We start from the raw sequence: 20029 nt of genomic DNA, 5'->3' as shown, positions 1-20029 counted from the left end.
GGCATGGCTTAGCTGGTTTGTTCTGCTTCACATGACAACAGTTAGGGTTGCTATGTACCTGCATTTAGCTGGGAGCTGGGCTTGGATTGCAATGTCCAAAGATGCACTCCCAGCCCCCAGCGCTTCTCTCCCTGTGATCATTAATTATCTATTAGCCCAGCCTAGATTTCCTTATAACATGGTGGCTAAACTCCAAGGGAAAGAAAGCAGAAGTTTCCAGAACTCTTAAGACCTTGGTTCAGAGGTCCCAGAATATTATTGCACCACGTCCTATTAGTAAGACTCGAGGGGAGGGGACATAGACTCAGCTTCTTGGGATGAGGATCAGCATGAGCATGCAGGAACAGAAAGAACATTGAGTGCTATATTTGGAGATTATGTACCACTATAACATTTTTTTAAACCCTCCTAATTACCATAAACATCTAGAAATACAGAGTAAGACATAATAAACATCTATCTAAATGAAGATCTGAGCTCTCAACAAAGTACTGAAAACCCTAGAGGCCAAAAACTGAAGAAGATATTGAAAACTAGTGTAACAATTCTGTGGCTACCATAGCAGAAGGTGAATAATCAGTCCCAGCAACATGGAGCTTGGATCTAATGACAGCATGAACACAGGAGATGATGCTGGGTTCCATCAAGGTGGGATGGTTGCACGTGTGATCCCACATAAAGCCATGATTCTTGATGGGCTTCACCCTCAGAGGATAGACTGGAAAACACCAATCCAGGAGGATGACAGAGCAGGTTTGCTGTCTCTTCCTAGGCTCTGCAAAGAACAAAATCTCTCCCAAGAATTTTTAACTTCAGGCTAGCCATAATGGGAAACTGGAGTTAAATACATGCTCTCTGTAATGTCCAAAGACTCCATGACAGGAAACTGAAATAAAAAGTGGTCTCTACTCAGTGACATCCTGGGTAATCTAGCATAAAAATTCCCAAACCTCTATGAAAGGAAAAGTAAACAAGCCAAACTATATAGAATTCCCACAGATAAGGTTTTGCTGATGATAAGATCAAGATCCAAACCTATAAACAACAAAACAACTGACTGAGTGAGAGTCAGCAAACAAAACAATTATGATAGGTAGAGACTTAAAAATAAATACACTTTGAAAGGTAGATTTTAGAATAGAAAAAGTCAGAGGAAAAGGAGTCAAAACAAGAGAAAATTCAATGGACAGGTTAAACAACAAATTAGACACAGTTGAATAAAAAGTAAACTGAAAGATCTGAGGACGTTTTCTGGAATGCAATATATATATAAGGAGTTGGAAAATGTGAAAGAACATTTATACACGTGGAAAGAGTGAAGAATTTCAACATACATCTAGTAGAAGTTCTAAAGGAAAGCTATGGAGAATGAGAAAGAAGCAATGTTTGCAGAGCTGATGACAGAATTTGCAGAACTGATGTAAGGCTTGTCCTCAGAATGAAAAAGCACAGCAAGTTCTGAACAGGATAAAATAAATATAAAATCCCACTCGATCACAACTCCCAGAATGGCTAAAATTAAAAAGACTAACAATACCAAATGTGGACAAGGATGTAGAGCAACTCAGAGTCTCATATGTTTGTTGACAGAATATAAAATCATGTGATAACTTTGGACAAAAAGTCTGGAAATGTCATTAGAAATTAAATATGGCCACCGTATGACCCATCAATGCCACTCCAAGGTACTTAAGGAAGAGAAATTAAAGCACATGTCCACAAAAAGATCATCACAAGAATGCTCATAGCAATTTTATTCCTAAGAATTAGGAATTCCCATCTCAGGTTCCCATCAATAGGACAATAGATCAATTATGGAATATCCATACAACTGAATTGCACTCAGCAATAAAAAGAAACGAACTACTGATACTCTCAACAACATGGATAAATATCAAAAACATTATCCTTTGTGAAAGAAACTAGACACAAAAGAGTAAATGTGATATGATTCTATTTTTATAAAGTTCCAGAATCAGCAAAACTAACCTATGGTGGTAAAAATGTCAAGACGGTGTTTGCCTTTGCAGGTCGGTGCCAGAATTAATTGGAAAGGGACACAACAGAACTTTCTGGCATGATGGTAATGTTTTATTCTTTGATAGAGGTTCAGGTTACACAGGCTTATACATTTCTCAAAACTCATCGAAGGACCAAACAGTACAGTTAGGATCTTTTTTTATTTCACTGTATATAATTTTTACCTCAAAAACATAAACAAATATTGAACTCTGGTTAATGATATACACACTGAAGTACAGACAAGGAAAGTCACTAGGACTGCTCCCAGCTATCCTGATTCATTCCTCCATCCCTTTAGAGGTTAGTCATGGCTAGGTGACTTGCTTTGAACAACAACAAAAAAAAAAACAAGGAAAAAGTGATAGACATCATTTCCAGGTGGAATTATTAGGAGCCTGTGTACACCTCTCCTGCCACCATAATTGTGGAAGAGCATGTTGAGATGGAGCCTTCACCAGCCTTCGTCCTGGAATGACTACAATGAGCAGAGCTCCCCTCCAACTTCTCTTGAACGCGGTTGTGTCCAAGAAATAAATCTTTGTTGTATTAAGTCCATGCGGGAATTACTTCACCATAACCTTGCTTACTCTGAGTGACTTCATTGACGTGCTTCAGAAAAGAAGAAATAGAATCCAAAAGAAAGGAATAAGATGAAAGAAGGAGAAGGGTGGGGGTTTTTTGGTGGGGAGGAGTGCAGAATAGATCAGCTAATTCTACAGAATATTGGATTATAAGGGCTACCTCAATCCAAATCTCTCCTCACAATCTCCAAAAATTAATAAGGAAAGACAATGAAACCACCCATAAGCCATGCCTACAGCATAACTATGAGTCAAAGAACACTGCAAGCATTAATACATATATAATTAGGAAATAAATATATGAAACTATCAAAGAGATTATTCTCACAAGGATGTGAACAGGCCCTTTGATCTCACACCCACTACACACTAAAAGGGAAACAAAATATGCTTCTGCACATGAAGGTCCTCCCCCACCCCCACCATCTCCATCTCCCTGTCCTGCTCACGGCCAGCGCAGGGATCAACAAGAACCAACTCGCGCGCCCAGCCTAAAACTCAAACTTCTAGTGAATTAAATATTGTGTGTCCCAGTTAAATCTTTCTGATTCTTTTCAGAGAGGGGAGTTCACTCTGTCTGTTCGTTCTCCTCTCCTTTTTCCTTCTGGGGCGAGCAGGATTCTTCCCAGATACGCCACCCTACGCATAAACTTTGGAGTTGGGAGAAAGGGAACTTCCCAGGAAACAATCATGAGGACCCAATCCCGGCGCCCTCCAATCCTGTCTAGAAAGTGAGTTGTTTCCTTACAGTGGTAGGTCATGTTTCTCTTCACAGTTGAGACAAACTTGGGACTGCTTCCCACCTCCAAAGTTCTGTGCAGCCTAAGAATGAGTAATGACTGTTCTTCCCATACAAGAGTTTGAAAGACGCCCAGTAATGAGGAGTGAAGAAAGTTAAGACGCCACATGACACATCCTGCTCCACCGTCGCCTGATCAGGGCTGAGGCTGTTCCCTGAGGGTCCCACGTCAAGTGGAGGGGAAGAGTACTGGCCTTCCTTGCGCTCCAAGGTGGTGCTGTTGCTTGGGTCCCAACTCCACTTTCCAGCCCTAGCATTCGGGAACTTCGGGGCTCCAAGCATCACACTATTGCTCCCTGGTGGATGACGAGCTGTAATAGCTTCTCCATGTTGAACACCTAGGTGGAGTATTTCTCCAAGCTTGGTTATTAATTTGATATATGAATCCCTAATATATGCCCTCTCTAGAGCAGTGAGGTGTTTTTCCATAGCCTGAGAAGTTTAAATTCTCATTTAGCTGACGGTATTTCTCAATCGTCAGCATTTTCCACCACTATGTTATTTATAGACCTTTCTATTGTCCATTGGAAGTCCATTTCTCTAGTCCCAGGCATGCTACTTCTTTCGAAAAGTTCTGAATATCAATTACTCAACCCCTAAGCATCTAGGACATCCAGTCCCCAGCAGGGGGGCTTCCCCAAAACTTCGAATTATAAGAGCAGATCAGTCGCTGGCCTCCTTTCCCTTCCAGGAATGACACCTATTTCTTAAGAACTAGGTGAATGTGGTTTTCAGTTAATAAAAAATGAAAATTCAAGCATTTTGGCTAAAGCTCTGCCCCCACTAGAATGCAATCAGACACTAGAAAATTCATGTAAAAATAATTGTACTTTCCAACCAGCCTGGTGGCACAGCGGTTAAGGTCACACGTTCAGCTTCGTGGACCCAGGGTTCACTGGTTCGGATCCTGGGTGTGGACATGGCACTGCTTGGCAAGCCATACTGTGGTAGGGGTCCCATGTATAAAGTAGAGGAAGATGGGCACGGATGTTAGCTCAAGGCCAGTCTTCCTCACCAAAAAGAGGAGGATTGGCAGCAGATGTTAGCTCAGGGCTAATCTTCCAAAAAAAAAAAATTGCACTTTCTTATCTGATAAAGGGTATCTAGCAAAAACTACTGCAGTATCATTCTTAATGGAGAAATTTTAGAAATATTTCCTTTAAAAATCAATCAACTACTGGGGCTGGCCCCGTGGTCGAGTGGTTAAGTTCACGTGCTCCGCTGCAGGCGGCCCAGTGTTTCGTTGGTTGGAATCCTGGGCGCGGACATGGCACTGCTCATCAGACCACGCTGAGGCAGCGTCCCACATGCCACAACTAGAAGAACCCACAACAAAGAATATACAACTATGTACCGGGGGGCTTTGGGGAGAAAAAGGAAATAAAATCTTAAAAAAAAAAAAATCAATCAACTACTGTAACCATTTATTCAACACAGTACCTCTGCTCTTTCTGATTGGGATACCCCATCCTAGCCCACCTATATTTTCCTGTCCTAGTCAGAACAGTAAGGGAAGGAAAGAAAGAAAAAGATAAGGATTGGAAAGGAAGTAACTAAATTCTATTTATTCATAGATGATATTAAAATACAAAGATTTTTTAAATTATTCAAATTAATAACAGAATATAGCAAAGTGACTGAATATAAAACCAATGTTCAAAATTCAACTATATTTCCATATACCAGAAAAATCCAAAAAGTTAGAAAGCACACTTTTAAAGATGCTGATTCTGTAGCAACAAAAACACAAAGTACTTAGGAATTAATCTAATAAAATGTGTTTAAAACTTTTATGAGGAAAATTATAAAACTATTGCAAGCCATTAAAGAACATCTAAATAAATAAAGAGGCTACTTTAGTGGATAGGAAAACTCAAATCCTAAAAGTCCCAAGTGTTTCTAAATTAATGTACAGAATCCATGCATTACGACCAAATTTCCCTGAGGGTTTTTCTAGGCATTTTACAAATATTAAAATTCTTACGGAAAGGCCAAAGCCAAGAACTATCAAGATATTCCAAGGGAGGGGGATGAGGAGAGAGGGAGACGGTGGAAGACTTGTTCTATCAAGATTTATAATAAAGCCAAAGAATGATTAGCAAATTGGCAGCGGAACAGAGAAGAGAGCGCAGAAGCAGACCTGTCACATATTTGGAAATGATACGACAGACTTAGTATTGCACATGCCTGGGGAAAGAATAAACCATTCAGTAATTGGTACTGCGATGACTGGATATCCGCTTTAAAAGAAAAGAAATTTTATCTCTACCTCACAGTGCACGCAAAAAATCCATTAAAATGAATTAAAGACTTGAATGTGAAAGGTAATTAAAATAGACGTGGTGAAATTTTATTCTTCATTTGGAACTAGATAATGATTTCAATCCAAAGGGCAGCCTCGAGTCCAAAATCTGAGATGAGAGCTTTTAAAACGAATCAAGAAGCCCAATGAAAAGCAGCCATAAGGCCAGGTCTCATTCAAATAAATAGTCAGCAAATAAAAAGCAATTAAACATACTAAATCTTCATTAAATCTGTGAAAATTATACCAAAGCAGAGAGGCATTCTTGAGTGCATGCTGTCTTAGACATCTTATAACTTCTTGTTACAAATGTACCTTTTATCATTAACAAATAACCCTCTGTAGTAGATCTTGTGTTCTCACCACACACACAAAAAAATGGTAACTATGTGAGGTGACAGATGTGTTAATTAAATTGATTGATTGGGGTAATCATTTCACAATGTATGCGTATATTAGATCATCTCATTGTACACGTTAAAAAATTATATTGTACAACCAAATAAATAAATAAATTTGTTCGTAAAAACACTAATAACCCTCTTTGCCCTGATAAAACTTTTTGTCTTAAAGTCTAGTTAGTGTGATATTAATATTACTATTGTCTTTCACTGGAAACACATGAATTCACCTTTCCCTTGACATCAATATGGAAGTCAAAAATTACTAATCCCAGTCTGTGTTCTGCATTGTGGGTGTCGTTGGATGTTACAGAGGGCCCTTAGTTCTGACTACGTAAATGAAGCTAGAATGAGAAACTGTTACCTCCCACTATAGAAAATCAAGAGGAAAAAAATTTTATGCAAAGCTACATTTATGACTGCTTAATTTTTGGGTGACCTTGGTTTAACGGTCTTTCCTTCCAGCTAACTGCTGGCAGTGATCACCTCCTTTTTTTGCCAGATAACTCTAGCTGGCCTCTCCCCACATCTTTTGTTTAACCATAATGACCACTTTCTTGCTTCTTTTGGACTGTAGATACCCATAGCGCTTGTGTGTGTGGTAGGATATGATGGAAAAACATTTGTGAGAATTTATTGGCAGTTCAGAGACTATGTTTTCCCAGCTTAGGCTCTTTAATAATTGGTCAAAGTTTTGTCCAGAAAGGGCCTCTGAACCGGGGAACAGTTAACAGAACACTGGGCTTAGGTCACTTATCTTCCTTCCTTGCTTTGGGCTCTCATGAGCAGTAAGACTTATTCTTCGTGTCTGTGCACCTCAAACGAATAGACTTGGTTTCCTCACTTTCTTGAGGTATCCATAAGCGTTTCACATATAAACTGTTGAATCAGGTTTTTCAGCTGTTGCCAACCCATACCAGACTGTCTCTGCCTGGTCCTACCAAAAGTGGCCATTCAGATCTCTTTGCCATTTGCAAGTGTCTGAAACCGTCAAGTATCAGCTTCCAGAGTCTTGGTTCCATTGATGGGATGCATGTGTAATGACTCTTTAGTGGAAATTATGACCTACAAAGTCTAAATTGTATGTAGGTACGAAGGGAATATTTTAAATGGAAAATTAAGCTGTGAACAGCATTAGAACTTTGTTTCTTCATTTTAAAATACACTGATATGCTGTCAACTGTAGTTGTAGATCACTATCATTTTGCTGTTTGAAAATAACCCATGTTTTTTAAAACTATTATGTATCTACTTTCAGTGTTAATGTAGAATTTTCATATATGTAAGCTGCATTTTAGATGCTTTCTTTTTTTAAAAACTAAAACAATTGTATTGATGTCAAGCACATCATTTTTTCAAGTATGAAAGTAACCACTGAGCAAACATGCTCAGTAATTTGGTGTCTGTTAAGGCAGGAGAGTGGCGGACAGGTAATCCGTGCATATATCCCGAGTGCCAAGACAAAGTGGGGGAAAATATGTTTTTACCCCCCAAAAATATATTACTACTGTCCTTTTCATCAGAATTTATTTGCTATATCTTTTTCCATGTGTTTGCTTTCAATTTTCAAGTTTTAGATGTCTCTTACAAGAGCATATGGCTAAATTTTAAAATTAAATAAAGAGGTCTATCTTTTTAAAACCATGTTCTACTTTTGCTGCATTAACAGATACATTTGGAGTTTTTTCAACCATCTTAGTTTCTCTGTTAGTATGTGTTTTCTTTGCTTATTTCTATTGAATTGATAGAGTTTTATTCCCTTTGTTTACTTTATTGCCTTAAAGTAATACATTTTATGTCTGTCCTTTTTTTCTTTCTGGCTAACAAAGTTTAAAATTAATCACTCTGTCTTCCTCCCAAAAAGTACAAGGATCTTGGAATACTATCACACTGACAACTTCCCCTGCACTTCACCTAGAATTTTAGTCCAAATTGCTATTTTTATTATTTATTTCTAGTTGAAGATCCTTTAGACTTACCACCGTATTTGATGACCATTGCTTTTTTATTCCACTCCTTCCTTTTGGGTTTAATTTCTTTCTTCCTGAAATACATTCTCTGTATTCGAAAATATCTTTATTTATGTATTTATCTTGAATGATAGTTTAGAAAATACTCCTCAGAACTTTAAAAATTTTGTTTCATCTTCTTCTGGTATCTTTTGTTGCTGATAAGAAGGCTGCTGCCTGTCAAATTTTTAGCCCTTTATAAATAATCTGTGTTTTCACTCATGTTGCTTTTCTCTATTCTGGTCACAACTTGGGTTTCTTAAATCTGAGTATTTATGTTTTGAATTTATGTTTTTTATCACTTCAGGAAAATTCTTGCTATTCAATATATATTGTACTTTTTTTATTCTATGCTCCATTACTTACTTTCTTTTTTTTTTTGAAGATTGGCACCTGAGCTAACATCTGTTGCCAATCTTCTTTCTCCTCCCCCTCCCCCTCCTCCTCCCCTTCCTTCTCCTCCTCCTCCTCCCCAAAAACCCCCAGTACATAGTTGTATATTCTAGTTGTACGTCCTTCTGGTTGTGCTATGTGGGATGCCACCTCAGCATGGCCTGATGAGCAGTACCATGTCCGCACCCAGGATCCGAACCGGCGAAACCCTGGGACACTGAAGCAGAGCGCGTGAACTTAACCGCTCAGCCACAGGGAGAGCCCGTCTCTTACTTTCCATTTAATATTTTTCTTCCTTTGTGCTGCATTCGAATAATTTCCTTGTTTTTCATCTCCAGATTATTATTATCTCTTCACTTGTGTCTAATTTGCTGTTTAATCTATGTTTTGAGTTTTTCATTTGTATGACTATATTTTTCATTTTTAGATGTCCTCCTTGTTTCTTTTTAAAAAAACCAGCCTCTTCTCTTTCTCGTGGCATCCCTTTTTCATGATAGTTCCAATTCCTTTTTTTAAATCTCTTTAAACAGTTTGAACAATCCTATTTAATTTTTTTTAGATTGTTCTATTATCTGGAATTCTCAGGATACTAATTATCTTGTTTGTTGCATTTGTCAATGTTCACTCAACTGATTTATTTTTTGTGTGGTGTGTACTTTTTATTGTGAGCTAATCTACAGAAGGAATTATTATTTTTTATTTTAGAGTGCCTTTTGTCATGAAAGTATCCTACAGAATTATTTCGTACTTGTTTCTCCCGGAGCTAAACAGGTTTCAATCATCCTAAATACATTTTTTATGTAGGTTCTCAGCTTGTGAGTTTCTTAGCCATGATGTATTACAAATTTATACCCCATATCTGGGGGTGGTGTAAGCTTAGAATTATAATTTCTTATGTATGACTTTTCTTTTGCCACTCAAGGCACAGGACAAAAGAAAGCATCTTCACGATTTCCCCTCAGTCAATGGGCAGAGTTTGGTCCCCTTTTAACAAACGGGGCAGTTCACCCAAGGTCCAGTCCTTTTCCAGTGGTCTCACTTCCATTTTCTGTATCTTCTCAGGACTAAGGCCACTTCTATTCCAACAGAGCATCAGAATCCCAGCCCACAGCTCCAGATTAACTTCAGCCTTTGCTCATTGCTTTAGCTTTGATTTTTCTCTGCATGTCTGCCACCTAAAGACTTCCCTTTCTATATTTTGTGTTTGATTATATATTCACAAATTTTTTAAGTTTACCAACATTTTTATGGGTTATGTTATGAGAACCCATCTATGTTTACTTAGTTCATAATGTTGGCAAAACTTTCATCAATGAATTACTTTTTTTTTTTTTACCTTTTGCTTCTCATTCAGTCTTATGAAGGCTACTAGTTTATCCTTAATTTTTCTTTTAAAATAATTAATGCATACATAAAGGAACAAAGACTAATACAACAAACACAAGTGTACCCACTACCCACCTTAAGAAAAAAGTACTAACAGAGTTAAAGCCACCTGTGTACTCATCTCTGATGGAATACCCGTCCTTCCCTCCGAGAGGTAACCCTTTTCATGAATTTGGTGTTGATTATTTCCACACATGTCTTTGTTTTTTTACTACATACTTAAATTTCCATAATGTTATGATTGTGCATGTTTTAAGCTTTATGTATGTGTCTGTGTATGTATATATATATATATATATAATAGAACATTAAATTGCTTTCTTTTACTCAATATTATATTTTCAGATTGTGTCATGTTGATATATGCAGCTCTGCTTCCTTACATTTCACTGGTGTTGTGACTAGTTCACAATTTATTTATCCATTCGCATATTGATAGATATTTATATTTCCTATTTTTTTGCTACCATTGGCAATGCTGTTATAAGCAGTTCTCTGTTTGTGTGTACGAGAGTTTCTGTAGGAGTAGGTATGCTGAGTTATAGAGCATTTGCGTTTTCAGCTTTACTAAAACTTGACAAGTCTGTTCAAAGTTGCCGCATAAAGTTTACAGGTAGGGCCTCTTTCATGCACAGTAAACACCTTACAAATTCTCCCTCCCCTTTGCTTCCCTCTCAGCTTCCACATGGATTACAGACTTTTCACCCAATAATCTCTCCTACTGTCAAGTCCCAACCCCCAAATCTCCACCCAACCTTGTCAGCATCCTCCAGGGCTTCCACTCCCACAGCCTGCCACCCTCTGGGGTAGCAAGGGTACTTGGTTGCCTCTACACCTCCCACCTCCCCTGGAGTCAATGGTAAACGTCCCACCCAACTAATAAAGGTATGAATCTATCTGTTCTCACCAAAGGTCTTGTTTTACATGTTCATTTCAACTCTTATATTCTAGAGGAAATATCCTTTGTTTTGTACATAAGAGAACTTAGTCTGATTCAAAGATTCCGAGCTTCAGAGCTGACCCTCAGAAATCACATATGCCATGTGTGTATGTGTGTGCATATGCATTTTACTGGGGGGAAGGTCTGTGACGTTCATCAGATTCTCAAAGAAGTCCGTGACCCCATAATAATGTATAATGAACTTTTTGCTTATAGAATGAATTTTAGGTCCATATGGAGGACGTCAGCCCCACTGGAGCCTGATGGGCAGGAGGGGTTCCTTGGTACCTCTCCCTCACTGTGGATAGCCCCTTGGCACCGTCTGGGTCTGTTTCTTCAAGGAAACAACTATAGACTACAATTAAATTATGTTTCTGGCCTATAATTTATTTTTCCTGCTTTTTCTCCCCAAATCCCCAAAGTACATAGTTTTACGTTTTAGTTGTGGGTCCTTCTAGTTGTGGCATGTGGGATGCTGCTTCAACATGGCCCGATAAGTGGTGCCATGTCCACGCCCAGGATCTGAACCGGCAAAACCCTGGGCCGTGGAACCGGAGCACGTGAACTTAACCACTCAGCCAAGGGGCCGGCCCCTGGCCTATAATTTTTAGGCGTACAGTATAGATCGATAACCTTGTCTGCCCTCATGTTTCCAAGTTAAAGTCACAGATCCCTAAAACATCTAATAAATGGACACGTCTGTATATTTGTTCTAGTCAATTGAAATAATAGTAAATGGTGAAACATTAACTCATTTATAATATCCCAGAGAGTCTTTTAAAAATTCATTTTCTATATATCTCTATGGAACTTCAAAGAAATTGTTGTTCATTATTATCAAAAGAAAAGAAAGATCTTTTTTTTTTTACTTCAGCTGATTGCTAAGGATACGCCTTTCTTAACTCACTATAGAGAATGCATTTATGAAGGTCCAGCTAATATATTCATGGAATATGAAGCATGTAGCCACTCAAATTCACAGCTAAATGTCTCAATTGATAGAGTAAATTGCTGACAATGGAAACATTTGTATTGGCCAAGCATTGTGGTTTGATTAAGTTTGCTCATTTATTTTACAAATCTGTTGTAAATCCATTAGAAGAGTTTTATTACTCAAATTATGAGACTGAGTCAGAGTAGCCTTTTAAATCTATAAATTAATTAGAACTCTACTTCCAGAGCACTGAAAACATTTACCCCTTTCTTTCAATGAATATATTTCCCTTCTCTACTACAAATAAATTGTGATTTAGTTCACAATTTCCCCAGTTGGCTATCATTCATATTTATGCCGCTTGGATAGATCAGCAAATATAATTATAAATTTCCTTCAGTATCCATTTCTGGGTAGATAAGAGAAGCATCTTATAGAAGAAATTAACCTCAATCAAAACATTGTCTATATTCAATACATGGTCTAACCACACGTCCAAGCAAAGATGGCCTGTCTTTATTCTCTACACAAAGTTCTTTTTGCTTTTTTCATAACTTCACCATGGGAGTTGCCTCAGCTCAGCATTTCTCCTTTCTTCTTTTTTTTTTTTTTTTCCTGTTACTTTCTTCTTTCTGCTACTTTATTATTACTTTCTTAACCGCTTTTCTACAAGGTCATTTATCAGCTCATCCTTATTAGGTTTCTCCCATGTCTAAATCTCTTCTGGCAGATTTGGCTTGTGCTTTTTTCTAACTCCATTCAAAATCATATCCAACTGCCTCCGTGTGGTTGAGGCCGGGCCGACTCCACCACCACCCCTCATCGGTCACAGCAATGGGTCCAGGGATGGATAAGAGATCCAGGCTGAGTCACCCTGGAAAAAGAGTTCTCTTTCTTTCAGGGTTTTCTAGGTGGATAGGATTTAAGATTAGCGCTAATAGAATCTTACCACTACACAGAAAGAGACTGTCTGAGGTCAATGCCACCTCAGAGGAGAGCAGAGCAAAGAGCAAGAGAGACAAATTCTAAAGACATTTTTTTTGAACACCTAGATCCAGTGGTGCCTGATCAATCCCTTAACTTTTCATTTCTATTTAAGTCATGATTTGCTCAGACCAGTTTGAATTGTGTTTGTTTTGTATGAATGTAAGAGTTTTAATACCTTATATTGTTTTAAAATATTTTATTTCTATTCAGAAAAAGGCAAGATATTACTACCAAAACCCTAAATATGCTCCATAGAAGAACATTGCATTAGTCAGGACACATTAGATTACAAGGGATAGAAAGAAATTTCAATCTTGTCTAAGTTGAAAAGAACTGTCTCATTATTTGCTCATCTCTGTAAAGTTTCAAAGGTGAAGCAAGCTTAGGCATGACTGGGTCCCAGAACTCAAACACTATTCTTGCCACACTAATTCTCCGTTAATCCCTCATTTCAGCTTGACATTATTTTCTCTTGCCTCAGACAAGTTTTCTCCATGTGGAGATATGTGACCACCGGAAGTTCAAGAATTGCATCTGGATCAAGGTTCTATGACCTTTAGAAGGAAGGCTGTGTTTCCTCCAGCACCATCTGATTATTCTTTCCTGAGTCATATCTACACCTGAAAAAAATCACATTGCAAAGGTATAGAGGCTATAACTAACCAGCCCTGTGTGACATGCTCACCTCTGTGGTCAGGAGGAAGCCTTTTATGATTGGTGATCCCAATAAAACCACATGAAATTGGGGCAGATGGAAAGGGTGGGAAGCGATTTCCTAAACAGAAAACAAGAGGTGTAAGATTTCAGTTAAAGACATGGCATTCGGCACCCGTGTTTATCTCTTCTCCCTCCCAAGACCCCTCTAAGATAAAGGAATAAAATGATCAAAATCACCAGAATGGAAGAAGTAATATTAGTGGATGACAGAGCTCAATAAAATTTTAGAAGGCAAAAATGAAGGGAGAAATGAAAACCAATGATCCAGTTGGAAAAAGTCAAATTCTAAAGAGTAGGCAAAAGTGATATCTGGAAGGACTTGAAATCAGCCGCCATGAATGAGGGAGAGGATGAGGTGAAGAGTTATAAAGGAAGATATGGGTTGAAGTCAATGAATGGAGTGGTCAGTCTCCCCTGACTGCTCACAAGCAGAATTCCACAAATCTTCCACCCCGACACAGCCATCCCCAACAATCCCAGTCAGGAGACTAAAGTTTCCTTCTTTACAGAATTTTGATGAGAGGCACTCTGGTCTCGTAGCCAGCTAGAGGCAGGGATGGGATATGAGATTGATATTAGGAAATCAATTGACAGGCCATATGTGGATCTCCCAACCCCCCTTCCCATTACATCTTTGTACACAATGCCGGCAACTTGAACATCGGGTCCCATGAAGGAGATGGGAGTTTTCTATGAGAGAAGCCGTGTAGACCCAGAGAACTGGCACTTTGAGTTTCCTCAGTAAAATGGCTGGATCTCTGCTCAAACCCAACAAAATAAAATCTACCAAAAGTTAAAGCCCACATTTGTGTGTGTGTGTGGTTTTTATTGGTGAGGAAGATTGGCCCTGAGCTAACATCTGTTGCCAATCTTCCTCTTTATGCTTGAAGAAGATTGTCTCTGAGTTAACATCTGTGCCAATCTTCCTTTATTTTGTATGTGGGACACCACCACAGCATGGCTTAATGAGCAGTGTCCAGGCCCACAAACCCTGGCTGCCACAGCAGAGTGCATGAACTAACCACTACACCACTGGGTCAGCCCCCAATAAAGCCCACATTTTTAGAATCTTTGAATCAGACTTTGTAACGCCTCACTCTTAAATATGAATGGATACTAAAAGATTGCCAGACAGTTAAGACATCTCCAAAATAATTTTTAAAAAATTTAAAACCTGGCATTTAAAAAATTGTATACGGAAAACAGAGTGTGTAGGAAGCAAAAGAGAACTTTTTAAAAACCCAAAAACCTATAATTAGAATCCTCAAAAAGATAAGAAAACAATGCATGCATAAAACAAGAAAAGAATTATATGAAAAAAGAAACAAAAACAAAGAATATTGAAATTAAAAATATTATTATCAAAATTCAAGGAAGTGGAAGATAAAGTCATTGAAAACTCTCAGAAAATTAAAGAAATGAAAAGGTAGAAAATATAAGAAAAAAGATAAAGCATGGAGATTGAAGTTAGAAAGTCCTACATCCAACTGGGATAAATTCCAGAAAGAGAGATGAGAGGAAACTATGGAAGAGATATAGTCAGAGAAACAATATGAGAATATTTCCCATAAGGAAAGGATATCAGTTTCCAGATTGAAAGAGGCCACCAAATGAGTGGCACGTTAAATGGAAAAAGACCCACAACAATGCGTCAGGAATGGAGAAGATACTAGACATTTCCAATATAAAAACCTTAGGTCACACAAAAAAGATTGGGGCTGAGAATGGCATTCACTTCTCGAGAAATAGCATTGTCAGTTAAAAGACAATGGAGCAACACCTTCAACATGAAGAAGCAAAATAATTTTCAGTCTCAAATTATCATTCAAAGATGAGCATAGAATAAAGACACATTCAGATATGCAGAGAATAATATAATTTACCTTCCGTGCACTCTCAAAAGGAGCCACTGAAGAATGGGCTCCAGCAAAATGAGGGAGTCAAATGAAAAAGAAGAAAATATGAAATGTGAGGAAAAATGCAACCAATCCAATAACGCAGCAAAGAGGGATCCCAGGTAATGGGCCATGCAGCCCACATTGGAGTGAGAGAACTGAGAGGGCTCAGTCAGATGTCTTCCGGAAAAAACTGTTCAGTAGTTCAGTTTAATATAAGGGAGCATCCTGGTTGAGGGTAGGGTAAGAGAGGTAAGTGCTACAAGGGAAAAATTTGACAGGGTAAAAAAATTGCTGCAAAAGGGGAAATGTATCATAGCATATGCTTTCAGTCTACCGGAAATAGTATTTACAAGGCTATAACGATTTTACACTAAGTATTGATGTACTTAAAAATAGGAGCATATGATGGGAGATGGATGGCAGGAGGGATAAGGTAGTATAACATCTATCATAACAGAATGCATAAATTAGTAAGTGGAAGCAATAGTAGTATAAGTTTGTCATTTAGAAATATAGACTTAATAGAAGAAACAGCTAAAAAAAAGTCCAAAGATTGTATCTGAGTAGCAAGAAATGCGGGTTGGTCAGGGACTTATTTTGCATTTTGAGCTTATTGGTACTTTTTGATTTTTTCGAACATCTGCATATATTATTGATTTTTTACTTCCTATGTAAATATTTCAAAAGCCTCAAAATTTAAAAACAAGATGATAGCCAAATCTTTTGATACCTATCTCACAACCCAGGCTATATTTATTTATTGGAGTTCTGAAGACAAGCCATGTTGACAGACTCCTTCGGTTAATGTCTACACGGGCAAAATTCTAAATATTTAAAGACAAGATGCTTCTGTTGAGTCCGTCAGTGTAATCTATTTGAGCACAAATGCAGCTGAAGTCTCCCTTAATTTCCCCTGGTCCTTTACTGCATTTCTCTGACAAGATTCTAACGTAAGATTTGTACAGCTGCTGGATCTGTTAGCAGAGCGCGCGGACACTCCACAGTTAAGAGGCTCCCGAGAATTTGCTCTCGTGCCTTGAGGTCCTGTGAGGTTTTAGACACACAAATCCTAAATTTAAGAAGTTGTCAAAGTAATCTCCAATAGACCAGGAATTTAGGTCAGAAAATACTCCAAATCCCTCAGACAGAAAAAGCTGTAAATCCTTGAGGTTTCTTTGGAGGGTCTGAAGAGAGGTGATGTGTTTAAATCTGTGAATTACATGGCAAAATTAGATTAGCTTGGCAAATTCCTGCCATGATGTTACATTCCTAGGGAGAGCGAGTCTGAGCGTGCTACATTATGTTCCTGGGAAAACAGTTACTGATTTCTCTCCACTACCCTGACCCTTCTACTTCCTGATCCCGAGAAGCCTCTGCAGAAATACCCAGATGCTGTCTGGGTAGAATGACTGGAACAGAAGGATTCGGCCAAAAAGTTTTAAGATCAAAACTTTTCATGATTTTACCTTCAACTCTTCAGCTCTTTCTAGCTATACCAACCCAATTGCTCTCAAAAAGGAACATTTCTTCAATCCAGTATTGATTTTATCTTATTTTTATCTATATAATTGACTTTTTCTCTTCAGATTGGTTGACTTACTTGACTAAAGCAAGTAAATCAACTGATTGATTTGGTTACCTGCTTGCCTAATCTCTGTAATAAACAAATGAGACCTTAATTCAATCACCTATTTTGTAAGCTTTACTAGAGTCAAAATTTTTGCCTACATTTTTGGCTACATTTAATAGACTATTTAGATTCTTTTTTTTTTTTTTTGAGGAAGATTAGCCCTGAGCTAACTGCTGCCAATCCTCGTCTTTTCGCTGAGGAAGACCGGCCCTGAGCTAACATCCATGCCCATCTTCCTCCACTTTATATGTGTGACACCTACCACAGCATGGCGTGCCAAGCCATGCCATGTCAGCACCCGGGATCCAAACCGGTGAACCCCGGACCACCGAGAAGTGGAACATGAGCACTTAACCGCTGCACCACCAGGCCGGCCCCCACAATTTAGATTCTATTGCATTTCCAGATCATGTTTGCAAGTAAATGATCAGTTTTGAATATTCTGGTTAAACGATTTAAATTTCACCATTTTTATATGTAAAATATAACTTTTTTAAATCACATAATTTGAGTATATAAACTTCTCTTGGCATGAAATAACTAGTATTAGACTGACAACACCAAGAACATACATCTCTACTTTGCATCTGCTCAAAAACTTGGAGTACATGGATTGCTAAAGAAAAGAGACATGCTTTCACTACAATCTCTCTCAGATTCTTCACGTTTAATTTCAATAGTTTTTGCCCCTGTTGTTCACCCTGAGCAGTCAGATTCCAAGTGACTATCCTGGAGGAAACTAATCCAGGTTCTGACAGATAGCCAACATGCAGATCAAAAATCTATATTCTCTGCCTAGATGTCTATCTAAAAAATTCATGTCTTGCAAAAAAATTCAATTATCCTTCAAGTCTCAGCTCAAATGCTGCCTCTATTCTGGAACCTCCAGTACCTGGTAAATTTCATTGCAAAGGATGGGTTGCAAAGGACAGAAATGGATTGTGGCTAAGGAATGGAAACAGAAGATCGATTTGAAGGATCCTGGATGCCTCCCAGAAATCTCAGGAAGAGCTGAACATCTCACCCTTGGGAACAACAGAAACAAGAACAGCTCCAGGGACCTCTACCCCAAAAGCTTTTGAATCTTCTCTCCAGAGTCCCACCCTAAGATGACTTACCACCAAGAGCTTTCCATTTATGCTTACATTTCAAATTCCACGCAGAGATAACATGGCTAGATGAGACGGCAGATAGACCAAACTCAGCCACTATGGGAACCAGGAACTGTTGAGTCACCCCAATTTGTGTCTCCTGTCATCTTTGACTTAGATGCAATTTTTCCTATGTTCCAAATGTACTCTCTTCCAACTTTGTGAAGCCAATGATATTCCGGAAGCACTATAAGGTAGAGAGACTTTTTTCATATTCGAATCCTTAGTATAGTGCACAGTAATTGATATGTAGTAAACACTGAAAAATTCTGGTTTTATGAGTTAAATTATATTTTATTCTCCTTTAATGAAATAAATTATCAAATATGTTAGAGAAAGATCTCTATAAGTTGTGTAAAAGCCACTAGGGGCTCCTCATGAGAGTGACTAGTTGACCCACTGGTGATGCCTCTGAAGTTCAGAAACTTCTTTAAGAAGAGTCCTTAGCACATGATGACCAGAAAACAAGTAAAGCAGGGCCGATGGTCAACACAGCATAGTGGCACCTGCCATCTCCCCATCGGTAGCATCTTGTGCCATAGTGTATTCTTTCATCACCTACGGCTCCTCAACATCAGACTAGGGCTGCCAGTCTCTGCGGGAACTTGGCAGTCTGTTAAGCATTTGTCTAGTGGACTTAGATCATGCCACCTTCCTTTCACTCCTCATAGCCCCCAAAGTTCCGTCACCTACCCTTTTAGACTGTGGAACACAAAATGCTTATTTACTTCCTTTCTCCAATAATTTTGTGTTAGGAGAGATCTATAGCCTAGAAGCATAAACCCCTACTTAACTACGGGTAGGGAGGGAGGTATACCTTACATTCGTCATTGATAAATTATTCCCACCCTTCCTTGTACTCATCTCCTCTATCCCGAGATCAGACAAAGGGACCTTCTGGTTAAAGCAGAGAAAAAAAGGCACACTTTATGTAGTCAGTAGATTACTCCCATAAGTCTTCAGCACAACACCCAGCTGTGAAACAGATAAGCCAAATGTTTAGAGTGTAAGGGCTGGCTGATGAGAATTTAGGTGTTTTTTGGTTTGGTTATTTTGCTTCTTCACATCTGTCTCAATTGTTTTAATTCCTTCTTACAATGAACATGTATTATTTTATTTTAAAAAATAAATAACTTTAAGCATTTTAAAATATTCAAACAAAGAATAGAGGGAAGATAGCAAATGGTAACCTCAGACTCAGGTAATCTATTTCCATTAGTGCTGAAATAATGTTTTTAATTAATAGGAAAAGTATTAAAATATATTGACTATCTTCTAGAACCCAGATCTTTGTCCTTAGTGTCACTGTCCATTAAAAGGAACCAGGGATCCTTGGAGAAATGGCTAATTCTAGGGCTAGGGCAGGGGATGTTCAAGGGGAGCCTGGAACGTATTGCTATGCCATAAGTAAAAAATGCTAAGTTGCATCACAAGGACACAGGTGCCAAATTGAGGAGTCAAAACTTGGGATTGGGGGGAGAGAATGACCATCAAAATAATGAATTATAAATCATTGAAACAAGAGTCGTCTATCAGTTCTTAGCAATATAAATAAACCAAAAAAAGGGAAACTGTTGCTTACAGTAGAGAGTGGAATGCCGACTGGTAAATGCAGGAGTCCTGGAGTTGAAAAAGTCATTTTGTGACTTCATAATAAAGATCGCATCAGACTAGAATGATCAATGGATACTAATCTAGGGGGAAATTTTGTTAACGAATAGGATATTTACATGGTTTGTCTTAAAGTGTGTCCCCACAGACTGCTTATTAGTTGTAAAGAGTGAAAAGCAGCAACTATATATTGGAGAAATGCAACACCTTGAGAGTGATCAAAATTAACCTCAACTATGAGGGCTAGACAGACATCACGTGCCTGCAG

This window comes from Equus quagga, chromosome 4 (assembly GCF_021613505.1).
Source record: "Equus quagga isolate Etosha38 chromosome 4, UCLA_HA_Equagga_1.0, whole genome shotgun sequence".
NCBI lineage: Eukaryota > Metazoa > Chordata > Mammalia > Perissodactyla > Equidae > Equus > Equus quagga.
Note: the sequence above shows the minus strand (reverse complement) of the source record.